Source organism: Chiloscyllium plagiosum, unplaced genomic scaffold, assembly GCF_037043375.1.
Source record: "Chiloscyllium plagiosum isolate Xiang-an unplaced genomic scaffold, Cpla_swu_hap1 HiC_scaffold_45, whole genome shotgun sequence".
NCBI classification, from domain to species: Eukaryota; Metazoa; Chordata; class Chondrichthyes; order Orectolobiformes; family Hemiscylliidae; genus Chiloscyllium; species Chiloscyllium plagiosum.
This window is the reverse complement of record NW_028270183.1, coordinates 6,133,736-6,150,020: the sequence shown is the minus strand read 5'-3', so window position 1 is coordinate 6,150,020 and position 16,285 is coordinate 6,133,736. Positions and strand designations below refer to the sequence as shown.

At 65.4% G+C, this 16,285-nt stretch overlaps 1 protein-coding gene across 1 annotated transcript in view; it reads left to right on the top strand.

Annotated features, from left to right (window-relative positions):
- The first annotated feature begins 1,891 nt into the window (after window positions 1-1,891).
- slc27a1a (solute carrier family 27 member 1a) overlaps window positions 1,892-16,285 on the top strand; it is a 159,233-nt gene continuing 144,839 nt past the window's right edge. The window contains exon 1 of the mRNA XM_087983462.1: window positions 1,892-1,944. The gene's annotated coding sequence lies outside the window, so the exon portion shown is untranslated. The remainder of the gene's footprint in view (window positions 1,945-16,285) is intronic.

The following is a 16,285-nucleotide window of genomic DNA, read 5'->3' as shown; positions in this document are numbered from 1 at the left end:
GGTTATTTTCAGCTTCATTGGTTACATATTCTAGATTCAGTATTTTGCTTTTTTACTTTATTTGCTGCTCTCACTCTGCTTTTCGGCAGCATTCGAATCAGTGGAGAAACAGGTCCAAGCAGTTTCTGACTCTGTGCATCTCAGTTACAGCATCTCACCAAACCTCGCCTTAAAAGAGAAAATCTCTAAACCAAAGTCAGTGAAATAAAGACTTGGAAGCAATCGTGCCTCAAATGTTTTGACATTTATTGGTGGCTTAACTGACTAAGGAGAAAAAAAGTTTCCCAATCGAAATATTTCAGTCTCGTTGTTTGAATGCTCATCAGTCACTCTGGAAGAAGTGCAGGGAATGGTAATGAAGACCATAAGCTGTAGGAGCAAAGGTAGGCCATTCAGTCCATCAAGCCTGCTCCACCATTCAGTGAGATCATCTCAGAATAAGGGACCACACAGTCAGGACAGAGATGGGTTAGATTGGGTTGGGATATCTGGTCGGTATGGAAGGGTTGGACTGAAGGGTCTGTTTCTGTGCTGTACATCTCTATGACTCTATGAGAAGGTATTTCCTCTCAGAGGGTTGTAAATCTGTGGACATTTTTACCACGGATGATTGTCGAGGCTGGGTCATTCAGTATATTCATGGTTGTGATCGACAGATATTTTTTAATCAGGAAGGGAATCAAGAGTTATGACGGAAAAGGCAGGAAATTCTTTCTAATTTCAAAAATATACTTTATTCATAAAAATATCTTTATGTAGATACATAGTCACCAAAGCAGTTCAGTTCTGTACAGAAGCATAGGATGAAACAAACAAACATTGTCAGTTCTGAGGTAGGGTCCATAAGACATAGGAGCAGAAATGAGGCCATTCAATCATGGCTGATACGTTTCTCAACCCTATTCTCCTGCTTTCTCCCTGTAACTCTTGATTCATTTGATATTCAAGAACATATCTATCTCAGTCTTAAACATACTCAATGACCTGGCCTCCACAGCCTTTTGTGGTGATGATTTCGATAAATTCACCACTCTCTGGCTGAAGACACTTCTCCTTATCTCCATTCTAAAAGGTGTTCCATTTATTCTGAGGCTGTCATGGAACCTGAAACACTAACTTTGATTTCTCTTCACAAATGCTGCCAGACCTGCACAGTTTTTCCAGCGACTTCTGATTTTTCTTTCAAACAAACGTTGGAGTTTGACTGTATCCAGCAAGCAAACCAAAGGACATTCTTAAGTGTACAAGATTATATTTATATATATTTGAGGCACCAGGAGGGTCCAATGCATTAAAGCCCCACCAATTTATCTTTGGCCACTTTCCTTATGTGGGTGGCTTGCTATCAACTCTTGCTCAATAGCATTTTGCTAAAGCATCTTACGACTTTAAAGTTGTTACATAAATACAAAAAAAAGTAATTTTATTTTATATCCCAGGAGCGTAGACGTGTGTTTAAATTGATTAAATAATATCAGTTGTACCCTATGGAGTTCCCGATTGCAGTGGGACTGAAACACACACCTAAATGAATTGCAGGTACCCTGCTCCAGGTGTGCTATCTGGAAGCGCCCTGGGGGTTGTAGTCCGGAGCAGTCCACAGACTACATTTCCCGGCGTGCAAGGGGGAGGAGCTCACTGGGAGTTGTAGGCCGGAGTGTACCTGAGACTACATTTCCCGGCATGCAAGGGGAAGGTGCCCACTGGGTGTTGTAGGCCTGAGTATCCCGGAGACTACATTTCCCGGCGTGCAACGGGGGCGGCGGTCACGAACGAGCCTGTGAATGGCTAGTGGTTCGCCTGCGCCAATGGGTGACCGCGGGAGACGCATGCGCGGGACGGGGTGCGTGAAGGGGAGGCGGCGGGCGGGAGTCTTGGAAACGGAGCGAGAGGGCGGCCTCGGGTTCAGGCTCAGGCCGGGACCAGGACCTGGGGCTGGGGAGGGTGAGTGACACTACCCACACACACCCGTCACTGACCCTACCCACACACACCCGTCACTGACCCCCCCTCCCCCATCACTGACCCCCCCCTCCCCCCATCACTGACCCCCTCCCCCCAACACTGACCCCCCTCCCCCAACACTGACCCCCCCTCCCCATCACTGACCCCCCCCTCCCCCCAACACTGACCCCCCCTCCCCCCATCACTGACCCCCCTCCCCCCATCACTGACCCCCCCCTCCCCCCATCACTGACCCCCCCTCCCCCCATCACTGACCCCCCCTCCCCCCATCACTGACCCCCCCTCCCCCATCACTGACCCCCCCATCACTGACCCCCCCCTCCCCCCATCACTGACCCCCCCTCCCCCCATCACTGACCCCCCTCCGGCATCACTGACCCCCCTCCCCCCATCACTGACCCCCCCCTCCCCCCATCACTGACCCCCCCTCCCCCCATCACTGACCCCCCCTCCCCCCATCACTGACCCCCCCTCCCCCCATCACTGACCCCCCCTCCCCACATCACTGACCCCCCCTCCCCCCATCACTGACCCCCCTCCCCCCATCACTGACCCCCACTCCCCCCCATCACTGACCCTTCTCCCCCCCATCACTGACCCCCCCTCCCCCATCACTGACCCCCCCTCCCCCATCACTGACCCCCCTCCCCCCATCACTGACCCCCCTCCCCCCATCACTGACCCCCCACCCCCCCCATCACTGACCCTTCTCCCCCCCCATCACTGACCCCCCCTCCCCCATCACTGACCCCCCTCCCCCCATCACTGACCCCCCTCCCCCATCACTGACCCCCCTCCCCCCATCACTGACCCCCCTCCCCCCCATCACTGACCCCCCTCCCCCCCATCACTGACCCCCCTCCCCCCCATCACTGACCCCCCTCCCCCCCATCACTGACCCCCCTCCCCCCCATCACTGACCCCCCTCCCCCCCATCACTGACCCCCCTCCCCCATCACTGACCCCCCTCCCCCCCATCACTGACCCCCCTCCCCCATCACTGACCCCCCTCCCCCATCGCTGACCCCCCTCCCCCATCGCTGACCCCCCTCCCCCATCGCTGACCCCCCTCCCCCCATCACTGACCCCCCCTCCCCCCCATCACTGACCCCCCCTCCCCTCATCACTGACCCCCCTCCCCCCCATCACTGACCCCCCTCCCCCCATCACTGACCCCCCTCCCCCCATCACTGACCCCCCTCCCCCCATCACTGACCCCCCTCCCCCATCGCTGACCCCCCTCCCCCATCGCTGACCCCCCTCCCCCCATCGCTGACCCCCCTCCCCCCATCACTGACCCCCCCTCCCCCCCATCACTGACCCCCCCTCCCCCCCATCACTGACCCCCCCTCCCCTCATCACTGACCCCCCCTCCCCCCATCACTGACCCCCCTCCCCCCATCACTGACCCCCCACCCCCCCCATCACTGACCCTTCTCCCCCCCATCACTGACCCCCCCTCCCCCATCACTGACCCCCCCCTCCCCCATCACTGACCCCCCTCCCCCCATCACTGACCCCCCTCCCCCCATCACTGACCCCCCTCCCCCATCACTGACCCCCCTCCCCCCATCACTGACCCCCCTCCCCCATCGCTGACCCCCCTCCCCCATCGCTGACCCCCCTCCCCCCATCACTGACCCCCCTCCCCCCCATCACTGACCCCCCATCACTGACCCCCCTCCCCCCATCACTGACCCCCCTACCCCATCGCTGACCCCCCTCCCCCATCGCTGACCCCCCTCCCCCATCGCTGACCCCCCTCCCCCCATCACTGACCCCCCCTCCCCCCATCACTGACCCCCCCTCCCCTCATCACTGACCCCCCCTCCCCCATCACTGACCTCCCCTCCCCCCCATCACTGACCCCCCTCCCCCCCATCACTGACCCCCCTCCCCCCCATCACTGACCCCCCTCCCCCCCATCACTGACCCCCCTCCCCCCCATCACTGACCCCCCTCCCCCCCATCACTGACCCCCCTCCCCCCCATCACTGACCCCCCCTCCCCCCATCACTGACCCCCCTCCCCCCATCACTGACCCCCCTCCCCCCATCACTGACCCCCCTCCCCCATCACTGACCCCACTCCCCCATCACTGACCCCCCCATCACTGACCCCCCTCCCCCATCACTGACCCCCCTCTCCCAACACTGACCCCCTCCCCCATCACTGACCCCCCATCACTGAACCCCCCAACACTGACCCCCCTCCCCATCACTAACCCCCTCTCCCCCCATCACTGACCACCCCATCACTGACCCCCCTCCCCCATCACTGACCCCCCTCCCCATCACTGACCCCCCTCCCCCATCACTGACCCCCCTCCCCATCACTAACCCCCCTCCCCATCACTAACCCCCTCTCCCCCATCACTGACCCCCCCATCACTGACGCCCCTCCCCCATCACTGACGCCCCTCCCCCATCACTGACCCCCCAATCACTGACCCCCCTCCCCCATCACTGACCCCCCTCCCCCATCACTGACCCCCCTCCCCCATCACTGACGCCCCCTCCCCATCACTGACCCCCCTCCCCATCACAAACCCCCCTCCCCCCATCACTGACCCCACCATCACTGACCCCACCATCACTGACCCCACCATCACTGACCCCACCATCACTGACCCCCCCATCACTGACCCCCCTCCCCCATCACTGACCCCCCTCCCCCATCACTGACCCCCCCATCACTGACCCCCATCACTGACCCCCCCTCCCCCATCACTGACCCCCCCATCACTGACCCCCCTCCCCCATCACTGACCCCCCCATCACTGACCCCCCTCCCCCATCACTGAACCCCCCATCACTGACCCCCCTCCCCCCATCACTGACCCCCCCCTCCCCCATCACTGACCCCCCCTCCCCCCATCACTGACCCCCCCTCCCCCCATCACTGACCCCCCCTCCCCCCATCACTGACCCCCCTCCCCCGATCACTGACCCCCCCCTCCCCATCACTGAACCCCCCATCACTAACCCCCCCTCCCCATCACTGATCCCCCCTCCCCCATCACTGACCCCCCTCCCCCATCACTAACCCCCCCTCTCCCCCATCACTGACCCCTCTCCCCCATCACTGACCCCTCTCCCCCATCACTGACCCCCCTCCCCATCACTGACCCCCCCTCCCCATCACTGACCCCTCCATCACTAACCCCCCTCAACCCATCACTGACCCCGGCTCCTCCATCACTGACCTCCCTCTCCCATCACTGACCCCCCTTCCCCATCACTGACCTCCCTCTCCCATCACTGCCCCCCCCATCACTGACCCACTCCCCCATCACTGACCCCCCCCATCACTGACCCCCCTCACTGACCCTCCCCATCACTGACCCCCCACCCTCCATCACTGAGCACCCCTCGCCCCATCACTGACCCCCCTTCGCCCCAGTCTGACCCCCCCCTCGCCCCATCACTGACCCCCCCTCCCCCATCACTGATCCCCCACTCCCCTATGACTGATCCTCCATTCCCCTATCACTGATCCCCCTCCCCCATCACTGACCCCCCCTTCCCATCACAGACCCCCCACCATCACAGACCACCTCCCTCCATCACTGACCCCCCCTCACCCATCACTGAAACCCATCCCCCATCACTGACCACCCCTCACCTCATCACTGACCCCCCTATCACTGACCCCCTACCCCATCACTGACCCCCCCTCCCCCAACCACTGACACCCCCAACCACTGACACCCCCAACCACTGACACCCCCCATCACTGACACCCCCATCACTGACACCCCCCATCACTGACACCCCCCATCACTGACTCCCCTCCCCCATCACTGACCCACTCCCCATCACTGACCCACTCCCCATCACTGACCCACTCCCCCATCACTGACCCACTCCCCCATCACTGACCCACTCCCCCATCACTGACCCCCCTCCCCCAACACTGACCCCCCCTCCCCATCACTGACCCCCCCCTCCCCCCAACACTGACCCCCCCCTCCCCCCATCACTGACCCCCCTCCCCCCATCACTGACCCCCCCTCCCCCCATCACTGACCCCCCCTCCCCCCATCACTGACCCCCCCTCCCCCCATCACTGACCCCCCCTCCCCCATCACTGACCCCCCTCCCCCATCACTGACCCCCCCATCACTGACCCCCCCCTCCCCCCATCACTGACCCCCCTCCGGCATCACTGACCCCCCTCCCCCCATCACTGACCCCCCCTCCCCCCATCACTGACCCCCCCTCCCCCCATCACTGACCCCCCCTCCCCCCATCACTGACCCCCCTCCCCACATCACTGACCCCCCCTCCCCCCATCACTGACCCCCCTCCCCCCATCACTGACCCCCCACCCCCCCCATCACTGACCCTTCTCCCCCCCATCACTGACCCCCCCTCCCCCATCACTGACCCCCCCTCCCCCATCACTGACCCCCCCTCCCCCCATCACTGACCCCCCTCCCCCCATCACTGACCCCCCACCCCCCCCATCACTGACCCTTCTCCCCCCCCATCACTGACCCTTCTCCCCCCCCATCACTGACCCCCCTCCCCCCATCACTGACCCCCCCTCCCCCATCACTGACCCCCCTCCCCCCATCACTGACCCCCCTCCCCCATCACTGACCCCCCTCCCCCCATCACTGACCCCCCTCCCCCCCATCACTGACCCCCCTCCCCCCATCACTGACCCCCCTCCCCCCATCACTGACCCCCCTCCCCCCCATCACTGACCCCCCTCCCCCCATCACTGACCCCCCTCCCCCCATCACTGACCCCCCTCCCCCCCATCACTGACCCCCCTCCCCCCCATCACTGACCCCCCTCCCCCCATCGCTGACCCCCCTCCCCCATCGCTGACCCCCCTCCCCCATCGCTGACCCCCCTCCCCCATCGCTGACCCCCCTCCCCCCATCACTGACCCCCCTCCCCCCCATCACTGACCCCCCCTCCCCTCATCACTGACCCCCCCTCCCCCATCGCTGACCCCCCTCCCCCATCGCTGACCCCCTCCCCCCATCACTGACCCCCCCTCCCCCCCATCACTGACCCCCCCTCCCCTCATCACTGACCCCCCCTCCCCCCATCACTGACCCCCCTCCCCCCATCACTGACCCCCCACCCCCCCCATCACTGACCCTTCTCCCCCCCATCACTGACCCCCCCCTCCCCCATCACTGACCCCCCTCCCCCCATCACTGACCCCCCTCCCCCCCATCACTGACCCCCCTCCCCCCATCACTGACCCCCCTCCCCCATCACTGACCCCCCTCCCCCCATCACTGACCCCCCACCCCCCCATCACTGACCCTTCTCCCCCCCATCACTGACCCCCCCTCCCCCATCACTGACCCCCCTCCCCCCCATCACTGACCCCCCTCCCCCCCATCACTGACCCCCCTCCCCCCCATCACTGACCCCCCATCACTGACCCCCCTCCCCCCATCACTGACCCCCCTACCCCATCGCTGACCCCCCTCCCCCATCGCTGACCCCCCTCCCCCATCGCTGACCCCCCTCCCCCCATCACTGACCCCCCCCTCCCCCCCATCACTGACCCCCCCTCCCCTCATCACTGACCCCCCCTCCCCCATCACTGACCTCCCCTCCCCCCCATCACTGACCCCCCTCCCCCCCATCACTGACCCCCCTCCCCCCCATCACTGACCCCCCTCCCCCCCATCACTGACCCCCCTCCCCCCCATCACTGACCCCCCTCCCCCCATCACTGACCCCCCTCCCCCCATCACTGACCCCCCTCCCCCCATCACTGACCCCACTCCCCCATCACTGACCCCACTCCCCCATCACTGACCCCCCCATCACTGACCCCCCTCCCCCATCACTGACCCCCCTCTCCCAACACTGACCCCCTCCCCCATCACTGACCCCCCATCACTGAACCCCCCAACACTGACCCCCCTCCCCATCACTAACCCCCTCTCCCCCCATCACTGACCACCCCATCACTGACCCCCCTCCCCCATCACTGACCCCCCTCCCCATCACTGACCCCCCTCCCCATCACTGACCCCCCTCCCCCATCACTGACCCCCCTCCCCATCACTAACCCCCCTCCCCATCACTAACCCCCTCTCCCCCATCACTGACCCCCCCATCACTGACGCCCCTCCCCCATCACTGACGCCCCTCCCCCATCACTGACCCCCCCATCACTGACCCCCCTCCCCCATCACTGACCCCCCTCCCCCATCACTGACCCCCCTCCCCCATCACTGACGCCCCCTCCCCATCACTGACCCCCCTCCCCATCACAAACCCCCCTCCCCCCATCACTGACCCCACCATCACTGACCCCACCATCACTGACCCCACCATCACTGACCCCCCCCCATCACTGACCCCCCTCCCCCATCACTGACCCCCCTCCCCCATCACTGACCCCCCCATCACTGACCCCCATCACTGACCCCCCCTCCCCCATCACTGTCCCCCCCATCACTGACCCCCCTCCCCCATCACTGACCCCCCCATCACTGACCCCCCTCCCCCATCACTGAACCCCCCATCACTGACCCCCCTCCCCCCATCACTGACCCCCCCTCCCCCATCACTGACCCCCCCTCCCCCCATCACTGACCCCCCCTCCCCCCATCACTGACCCCCCTCCCCCGATCACTGACCCCCCCCTCCCCATCACTGAACCCCCCATCACTAACCCCCCCTCCCCATCACTGATCCCCCCTCCCCCATCACTGACCCCCCTCCCCCATCACTAACCCCCCCTCTCCCCCATCACTGACCCCTCTCCCCCATCACTGACCCCTCTCCCCCATCACTGACCCCCCTCCCCATCACTGACCCCCCCTCCCCATCACTGACCCCTCCATCACTAACCCCCCTCAACCCATCACTGACCCCGGCTCCTCCATCACTGACCTCCCTCTCCCATCACTGACCCCCCTTCCCCATCACTGACCTCCCTCTCCCATCACTGCCCCCCCCATCACTGACCCACTCCCCCATCACTGACCCCCCCCATCACTGACCCCCCTCACTGACCCTCCCCATCACTGACCCCCCACCCTCCATCACTGAGCACCCCTCGCCCCATCACTGACCCCCCTTCGCCCCAGTCTGACCCCCCCCTCGCCCCATCACTGACCCCCCCTCCCCCATCACTGATCCCCCACTCCCCTATGACTGATCCTCCATTCCCCTATCACTGATCCCCCTCCCCCATCACTGACCCCCCCTTCCCATCACAGACCCCCCACCATCACAGACCACCTCCCTCCATCACTGACCCCCCCTCACCCATCACTGAAACCCATCCCCCATCACTGACCACCCCTCACCTCATCACTGACCCCCCTATCACTGACCCCCTACCCCATCACTGACCCCCCCTCCCCCAACCACTGACACCCCCAACCACTGACACCCCCCATCACTGACACCCCCCATCACTGACACCCCCCATCACTGACACCCCCATCACTGACACCCCCCATCACTGACACCCCCCATCACTGACTCCCCTCCCCCATCACTGACCCACTCCCCATCACTGACCCACTCCCCATCACTGACCCACTCCCCATCACTGACCCACTCCCCCATCACTGACCCACTCCCCCATCACTGACCCACTCCCCCATCACTGACCCACTCCCCCATCACTGACCCCTCCCTCTATCACTGACCCCCCTCCCTCATTCACTGACCCCCCCCCTTCATCACTGAACCTCCCCTCACCCCATCACTAACCCCCACCCCATTACTGACACCCCTCCCCATTACTGACACCCCTCCCCTATGACTGACCCCCCACTCCCCTATCACTGACCCTCCTCCCCCATCACTGACCCTCTACCCCATCACTGACTCCACTGCCCCCATCACTGACTCCCCTGCCCCCATCACTGACTCCCCCCCATCACTGACTCCCCCCCATCACTGACTCCCCCCATCACTGATTCCCCCCAAGACTGATTCCCCCATCACTGACTCCCCGATCACTGACTCCCCCCCATCACTGACTCCCCCCCATCACTGACTCCCCCCCATCACCGACTCCCCCCCCCATCACCGACTCCCCCCCCCATCACTGACTCCCCCCCCCATCACTGACTCCCCCCCATCACTGACTCCCCCCCATCACTGACACCCCCCCATCACTGACTCCCCCCCCCCATCACTGACTCCCCCCAACACTGACTCCCCCCAACACTGACTCCCCCCATCACTGACTCCCCCCATCACTGACTCCCCCCATCACTGACTCCCCCATCACTGACTCCCCCCATCACTGACTCCCCTCCCCCATCACTGACTCCCCTCCCCCATCACTGACTCCCCTCCCCCATCACTGACTCCCCTCCGCCCATCACTGATCCCCCTCCCCCTATCACTGACCCCTCCCCCTATCACTGACCCCCTCCCCCCATCACTGACCCCCTCCCCCCATCACTGACCCCCTCCCCCCATCACTGACCCCCTCCCCCCATCACTGACCCCCTCCCCCCATCACTGACCCCCTCCCCCCATCACTGACCCCCTCCCCCCTTCACTGACCCCCTCCCCCCTTCACTGACTCCCTCCCCCCTTCACTGACCCCCTCCCCCCTTCACTGACCCCCTCCCCCCTTCACTGACCCCCTCCCCCATCACTGACCCCCTCCCCCATCACTGACCCCCTCCCCCCATCACTGACCCCCTCCCCCATCACTGACCCCCTCCCCATCACTGACCCCCTCCCCATCACTGACCCCCTCCACCCATCACTGACCCCCTCCCCATCACTGACCCCCCTCCCCCATCACTGACCCCCCTCCCCCATCACTGACCTCCCCCCCCCCCATCACTGACACCACCCCATCACTGACCCCCACTACCCCATCACTATCCCCCACTATCCCATCACTGACCCCCTCCCCATCACTGACCCCCTCCACCCATCACTGACCCCCCTCCCCCATCACTGACCTCCCCCCCCATCACTGACACACCCCCCATCACTGACCCCCACTACCCCATCACTAACCCCCACTATCCCATCACTGACTCCCTTCCCCATCACTGACCACCCTCCCCCCTTCACTGACCACCCTCCCCCCTTCACTGACCACCCTCCCCCCTTCACTGACTCCCCTCCCCCCATCACTGACCACCCTCCCCCATCACTGACCACCCTCCCCATCACTGACCCCGCTGCCCCCATCACTGACCCCCCTGCCCCCATCACTGACCCCCCTGCCCCCATCACTGACCCCCCTGCCCCCATCACTGACCCCCCTGCCCCCATCACTGACTCCCCCCCCATCACTGACTCCCCCCCCATCACTGACTCCCCCCCCATCACTGACCCCCCCCCCATCACTGACTCCCCCCCCATCACTGACTCCCCCCCCCATCACTGACTCCCCCCCCATCACTGACTCCCCCCCCCATCACTGACTCCCCCCCCCATCACTGACTCCCCCCAATCACTGACCCCCCCTCACCATCACTGACCCACTCCCCCATCACTGACCCCCCCTCTCACCCATCATGGAACCCCCTGCCCCCATCACTGACCCCCACTACCCCATCACTAACCCCCACTACCCCATCACTGACTCCCTTCCCCATCACTGACCCCCCATCACTGACCACCCTCCCCCCTTCACTGACCACCCTCCCCCCTTCACTGACCACCCTCCCCCCTTCACTGACTCCCCTCCCCCATCACTGAACCCTCCCATCACTGACCCCCCTGCCCCATCACTGACTCCCCCCCATCACTGACTCCCCCCCATCACTGACTCCCCCCCATCACTGACTCCCCCCCATCACTGACTCCCCCCCATCACTGACTCCCCCCATCACTGACTCCCCCCATCACTGACTCCCCCCATCACTGACTCCCCCCATCACTGACTCCCCTCCCCCATCACTGACCCCCTCCGCCCATCACTGATCCCCCTCCCCCTATCACTGGCTCCTCCCCCTATCACTGGCTCCTCCCCCTATCACTGACCCCCTCCCCCATCACTGACCCCCTCCCCCATCACTGACCCCCCTCCCCATCACTGACCTCCCCCCCCCCCACCCATCACTGACACCCCCCCCCCATCATTGACCCCACTCCACATCACTGACGCCCCTCCCTCCATCACTGACCCACTCCCCCATCACTGACCCCCCCTCTCACCCATCATGGAACCCCCTTCCCCATCACTGACCCCCACTATCCCATCACTAACCCCCACTACCCCATCACTGACTCCCTTCCCCATCACTGACCCCCCATCACTGACCACCCTCCCCCCTTCACTGACCATCCTCCCCCCTTCACTGACCACCCTCCCCTTCACTGACTCCCCTCCCCCCATCACTGACCACCCTCCCCCATCACTGAACCCCCCCATCACTGACTCCTCTCCCCCATCACTGACCCCCCTCCCCCATCTCTGACACCCCCCATCTCTGACACCCCCCATCTCTGACACCCCCCATCTCTGACACCCCTCATCTCTGACACCCCTCATCTCTGACACCCCTCATCTCTGACACCCCCATCTCTGACCCCCCCATCTCTGACCCCCCCCATCTCTGACCCCCCCCATCTCTGACCCCCCCATCTCTGACCCCCCCATCTCTGACCCCCCCCATCTCTGACCCCCCCCATCTCTGACCCCCCCCATCTCTGACCCCCCCCATCTCTGACCCCCCCCATCTCTGACCCCCCCCATCTCTGACCCCCCCCATCTCTGACCCCCCCCATCTCTGACCCCCCCCATCTCTGACACCCCCCATCTCTGACCCCCCCCATCTCTGACCCCCCCCATCTCTGACCCCCCCCATCTCTGGCCCCCCCCATCTCTGGCCCCCCCCATCTCTGACCCCCCCATCTCTGACCCCCCCATCACTGACCCCAACCCCCCCATCACTGACCCCAACCCTCCCCCATCACTGACCACCCTCCCCCATCACTGAACCCCCCCATCACTGACTCCCCTCTCCCATCACTGACCCCCCTCCCCCATCTCTGACCCACTCATCACTGACCCCCCCATCACTGACCCCAACCCTCCCCGTCACTGACCCCCCATCACTGACCCCCCATCACTGACCCCCCATCACTGACCCCCCATCACTGACCCCCCATCACTGACCCCCCATCACTGACCCCCACCACTGACCCCCATCACTGTCCCCCATCACTGTCCCCCATCACTGTCCCCCATCACTGTCCCCCATCACTGTCCTCCATCACTGTCCTCCATCACTGTCCCCCATCATTGACCCCCCCATCACTGACCCCCATCACTGACCCCCATCACTGACCCCCATCACTGTCCCCCATCACTGTCCTCCATCACTGTCCCCCATCATTGACCCCCCCATCACTGACCCCCCATCACTGACTCCCCATCACTGACTCCCCATCACTGACCCCCACCACTGACCCCCACCACTGACCCCCATCACTGTCCCCCATCACTGTCCTCCATCACTGTCCCCCATCATTGACCCCCCCATCACTGACCACCATCACTGACCCCCATCACTGACTCCCATCACTGACCCCCATCACTGACCCCCATCACTGTCCCCCATCACTGTCCTCCATCACTGTCCTCCATCACTGTCCCCCATCACTGTCCCCCCCATCACTGTCCCCCATCACTGACCCCCCCATCACTGACCCCCCATCACTGACCCCCCCATCACTGACCCCCCCATCACTGACCCCCCGTCACTGTCCCCCCGTCGCTCGCCCCCCCGTCGCTCGCCCCCCCGTCGCTCGCCCCCCCGTCGCTCGCCCCCCCGTCGCTCGCCCCCCCGTCGCTCGCCCCCCCGTCGCTCGCCCCCCCGTCGCTCGCCCCCCCGTCGCTCGCCCCCCCGTCGCTCGCCCCCCCGTCGCTCGCCCCCCCGTCGCTCGCCCCCCCGTCGCTCGCCCCCCCGTCGCTCGCCCCCCCGTCGCTCGCCCCCCCGTCGCTCGCCCCCCCGTCGCTCGCCCCCCCGTCGCTCGCCCCCCCGTCGCTCGCCCCCCCGTCGCTCGCCCCCCCGTCGCTCGCCCCCCCGTCGCTCGCCCCCCCGTCGCTCGCCCCCCCGTCGCTCGCCCCCCCGTCGCTCGCCCCCCCGTCGCTCGCCCCCCCGTCGCTCGCCCCCCCGTCGCTCGCCCCCCCGTCGCTCGCCCCCCCGTCGCTCGCCCCCCCGTCGCTCGCCCCCCCGTCGCTCGCCCCCCCGTCGCTCGCCCCCCCGTCGCTCGCCCCCCCGTCGCTCGCCCCCCCGTCGCTCGCCCCCCCGTCGCTCGCCCCCCCGTCGCTCGCCCCCCCGTCGCTCGCCCCCCCGTCGCTCGCCCCCCCGTCGCTCGCCCCCCCGTCGCTCGCCCCCCCGTCGCTCGCCCCCCCGTCGCTCGCCCCCCCGTCGCTGACCCCCCCCGTCGCTGACCCCCCCGTCGCTGACCCCCCCCGTCGCTGACCCCCCCCCGTCGCTGACCCCCCCCGTCGCTGACCCCCCCCCGTCGCTGACCCCCCTACCCCATCACTGACACCCCTGCCCATCACTGACACCCCTTCCCCATCACTGACTCCCTCCCCCATCACTGACCCCCTCCCCCATCACTGACCCCCTCCCCCATCACTGACCCCCTCCCCCATCACTGACCCCCTCCCCCATCACTGACCCCCTGCTCCCCATCACTGACCCCCTCCCCATCACTGACCCCCTCCCCATCACTGACCCCCTCCCCATCACTGACCCCCCTCCCCATCACTGACCCCCCTCCCCATCACTGACCCCCCTCCCCATCACTGACCCCCCTCCCCATCACTGACCCCCCTCCCCATCACTGACCCCCCTCCCCATCACTGACCCCCCTCCCCATCACTGACCCCCCTCCCCATCACTGACCCCCCTCCCCATCACTGACCCCCCTCCCCATCACTGACCCCTCCTCCCCATCACTGACCCCCCTCCCCATCACTGACCCCTCCTCCCCATCACAGGACCCCCCATCACTCACCCCCCCTCCCCCATCACTGACCCCCCTCCCCCATCACTGACACCCCCATCACTGACCTCCCTCACCCATCATTGACCACCCTCCACCCATCACTGACCCCTCTTCTCCATCACTGACCCCCCATCTCCATCACTGACCCACCCTCCTACATCACTGACACCCCTCTCCATCACTGACCCCCACTCTCCCAGCATTGAGCACCACAACACAGACCTCCCTCCCCCATCACTGACCACCCTCCCCCCATCAATGACCCCTCTCCCCATCACTGACCCCCAATCACTGACCACCCCCTCACCCATCACTGACCACCCCTCCCCAGCACTGACCCCCCTCCCCCAGCACTGACCCCCCTCCCCCAGCACTGACCCCCCTCCCCCAGCACTGACCCCCCTCCCCCAGCACTGACCCCCCTCCCCCAGCACTGACCCCCCTCCCCCAGCACTGACCTCCCTCTCCCAGCACTGACCCCCCTCCCCCAGCACTGACCCCCCTCCCCCAGCACTGACCCCCCTCCCCTATCACTGTCCACCCCTCCCCCATCACTGTCCACCCCTCCCTCATCACTGTCCACCCCTCCCCCATCACTGACCCCCCTCCCCATCACTGACCCCCCTCCCCCATCACTGACCCCCCTCCCCCATCACTGACCCCCCTCCCCCATCACTGACCCCCCTCCCCCATCACTGACCCCCCTCCCCCATCACTGACCCCCCTCCCCCATCACTGACCCCCCTCCCCCATCACTGACCCCCCTCCCCCGTCACTGACCCCCCTCCCCCGTCACTGACCCCCCTCCCCCGTCACTGACCCCCCTCCCCCGTCACTGACCCCCCTCCCCCGTCACTGACCCCCCTCCCCCGTCACTGACCCCCCTCCCCCGTCACTGACACCCTCCCCCGTCACTGACACCCTCCCCCGTCACTGACACCCTCCCCCGTCACTGACCCCCCATCACTGACCCCCCATCACTGACCCCCCATCACTGACCCCCCATCACTGACTCCCACATCACTGACTCCCCATCACTGACCACCCCCTCCCCCCCATTACTGACCCCCCTCCCCCCCCATTACTGACCCCCCTTCCCCCCATTACTGACCCCCCTTCCCCCCATTACTGACCCCCCTTCCCCCCATTACTGACCCCCCTTCCCCCCATTACTGACCCCCCTTCCCCCCATTACTGACCCCCCTTCCCCCCATTACTGACCCCCCCTTCCCCCCATTACTGACCCCCCTTCCCCCCATCACTGACCCCGCTTCCCCCATCACTGACCCCGCTTCCCCCATCACTGACCCCGCTTCCCCATCACTGACCCCGCTTCCCCATCACTGACCCCGCTTCCCCCATCACTGACCCCCTTC